This window comes from Lactuca sativa, chromosome 8, assembly GCF_002870075.4.
Source record: "Lactuca sativa cultivar Salinas chromosome 8, Lsat_Salinas_v11, whole genome shotgun sequence".
Classification (NCBI taxonomy): Eukaryota; Viridiplantae; Streptophyta; class Magnoliopsida; order Asterales; family Asteraceae; genus Lactuca; species Lactuca sativa.
In genome coordinates, this window is record NC_056630.2 from 96303786 (window position 1) to 96307342 (window position 3557).

The window sequence follows — 3557 nt, forward strand, 5'->3', positions numbered from 1 at the left end:
CTAGAGGCTTTTAATCGTTCACGAATTTGAACGATCTTCTCTGTCGTTTCCCGAATGATCTCCGTTCCCGTGAGAGTGCTTTCGGGAACTCGTCCCTTAGCTAACTGGGTATCACCCACTTCAGCCCAGCACAGAGGGGATCTGCACTTTCGGCCATAGAGGGCCTCGAATGGAGCTGCCTTTATGCTCGTGTGATAACTGTTGTTGTAGGAAAATTCAACAAGGGGTAAATGAGTATCCCAAGCTTTTCCAAAGTCTATCACACAGGTGCGCAACATATCTTCTAAGGTTTGGATAGTTCTCTCACTTTGCCCGTCGGTCTGTAGATGGTAGGCTGTACTCATGTCCAGCCTAGTTCCTAGGGAACTTTGTAATGACTGCCAGAACCTCGAAGTGAATCGACTATCTCGGTCTGAGATGATAGATAAAGGAACACCATGCAGCCTTACAATCTCCCTAATGTAAGTTCTGGTAAGTTTCTCCATCTTGTTTGTTTCCTTGATCGGTAGGAAGTGTGCAGACTTGTTCAGTCTATCGACGATGACCCATATGGAATCAAGTCCACCCGTCGTCTTGGGCAACTTGGTTATGAAGTCCATAGTGATCCGCTCCCACTTCCATTCTGGTATCTCCGGTTGTTGTAGAAGACCGGAGGGTTTCTGGTATTCGAACTTGACCTTTGCGCAAGTAAGGCATTTACTCACGAAGGTAGCAATATCTGCTTTAATGTTAGGCCACCAGTATAGCTTTTTAAGATCCAGATACATCTTATCTGAACCCGGGTGGACGGAATAACGAGTGTTGTGAGCTTCGGTCATGACCAAGTCTCTGAAGCCACCGTGTTGCGGTGTCCAGATTTGATCCATGAGGTATAAGGCTCCGCCAACCTTGACTTCCAAGTTCTTATCCATCCCTCTAAGGGCTTCACCCGCCACGTTTTCAGGTTTCAAAGCGTCGAGCTGAGCCTCCTTTATTTGCGTGGACAAGTGTGAATGGATAGTTAGAGTCAAAGACTTGACTCTACGACCAGTATATTCTTTCCGACTTAGGGCGTCGGCTACTACATTGGCTTTACCCGGATGATAACGAATTTCGCATTCGTAATCACTAAGTAGCTCGACCCACCATCGTTGTCTCATGTTGAGCTCTTTCTGGTCGAAAATGTGCTGTAGACTTTTATGGTCTGTAAAGATCGTGCTTTTTGTACCGTATAGGTAATGTCGCCAGATCTTCAGAGCAAACACCACTGCTCCCAGTTAAAGATCGTGGGTTGTGTAGTTAACCTCATGTGTCTTCAGCTGTCTCGAGGCATAGGCTATGACTTTACCTCGCTGCATCAGAACACATCCGAGTCCTTGATTGGATGCATCGTAATAGACAATGAAGTCTTCTATTCCTTCGGGAAGGGATAGTATCGGGGCGGTGCACAAGGCTCGTTTGAGCGTTTGGAACGCTCTTTCCTGTTTCTCTTCCCAGTCGAAGGCCACGCCTTTCTGGGTCAAGGTTGTAAGAGGTTTTGCTATGCTGGAGAAGTTCTGAATGAACCTGCGATAGTAGCCAGCCAGACCTAGAAATTGACGAATTCAGTAGGTGTCTTTGGTGCTGACCAGTTCTCGATGGCCTTAATTTTGGAAGGGTCTACGTGTATACCTTCTTCGCTAACTACATGGCCCAAGAATTCGACTCGTCGAATCCAAAATTCGCACTTTGAGAACTTCGCGTAGAGCTTCTCCGTTCGCAATGTTTCTAAGATTTTTCGGAGATGTTGACCATGCTCCTCCTTACTTCTAGAGTAGATGAGTATGTCATCAATGAAGACGATGACGAATTGATCTAAGTAAGGACGACACACCCTATTCATCAGATCCATGAATACTACGGGCGCGTTAGTTAATCCGAATGGCATCACTACAAACTCGTAGTGCTCATAACGAGTTCGGAAGGCTGTCTTGGGAACATCCTCCTCTAACACTCGTAGTTGGTGGTATCCGGATCGTAGATCTATCTTCGAGAAGTAGTTGGCTCCTTGAAGTTGATCAAATAAATCGTCAATGCGGGGCAAGGGGTAACGATTTTTAATGGTAAGTTTGTTGAGTTCTCTATAGTCGATGCACATGCGAAACGATCCATCTTTCTTCTTGACGAACAAGACCGGTGCTCCCCATGGTGAGAAGCTTGGTCGAATGAATCCCTTCTTGAGAAGTTCGTTAAGTTGACTGGAAAGTTCCTGCATTTCAGCCGGTGCCAGACGATAAGGAGATTTGGCTATAGGGGTAGCCCCTGGCACTAAGTCGATTCTGAACTCGACTTGGCGTTGAGGTGGTAAACCGGGAAGTTCTTCTGGGAATATGTCGGGAAAGTCGCGTACTTCTGGGATTTTCTGAATGTCTTTCAGTTCTTGACTGGTATCGACGACGTGTGCGAGAAATGCATGGTACTCCTTCCGCAAGCACTTCCGGGCTTGAATGCACGAAATGATGCGAAGGCTCGTACTAGGTTTGTCGCCGTAGATAGTTAAAGTTTTGTTGTTAGGAAGGTTAAGACGAACTGCTTTTTCGAAACACATAATGTCGGCACGCAGAAGACTCAACCAATCCATACCGATGATAACGTCGAAACATTTAATGGTAACTGGCATGAGATCTATCTTGAAAGTATGACCATCTAAAGTTAAGGTACAACCTACGTATATGCAGTTGGTACTCTCCGTTTTCCCGTTAGCCATTTCTACTGTGAATGAACTATCTAATGCACATGGTTTTTGTTTAAGCAGGTGTGCAAATTTGTGACTTACAAAACTTTTCTCGGCTCCACTATCGAAAAGTATGCAAGCATATGTGTTATCGAGGAGGAACGTACCAGTAACTATCGTAGGATCAACTACTGCTTCCTCGTGACCTAGAGCCATGACTCTTCCCACTCCTCCAGCCATCCCTGCTTTAGGGCAGTTTCTCTTGTAGTGGCCCACTTTGCCACATCCGTAACAAGCTTGGCCCATACCGTTGTTAGGAACCTGAGCAGCTTGAGCTGTTGGAGTTTTGTAGAAGCGGACGGTGTGTCCCTTCTTGTTGCAGTTAGAGCACTGCATCTCCCTGCAAGGCCCGTGGTGGTGGAAGTTGCACTTGGTGCACTTCGGGAGAGTCCCAGCATATGTTTTTGCTGGTAAGAGGTTCGCAGGGGCAACAGGAGTCACTGTGGCAGCATTGATCGCCACTAGTTGTTGCTTATTGGAGGATCCTTGTGGAGCCCCTCTTTTCCTCTTATTCCACCCCTTCTTGTGGTAGTCGGGGTTGGACTTTTGTGGTACAGGTGTAGGGATTGTTGTGTTCTGAGGTTTCCAGTGATCGATGAGGGATTGTGCTTGTTCCTTGGCGCTATCAAAGGTAATAGGCCTAGAAGCGATCACACTTGACTGGATCTGGGGCGACAGTCCCCAGATATATCTCTCGATCTTTTTGCTCTGGAGAGCAACCATGTCGGGGCATACGTTTGCCAAATCACAAATACTATTTGTGTAGGTAGTGATATCGGATCCAACCATTTGTAGACCCTAGAAT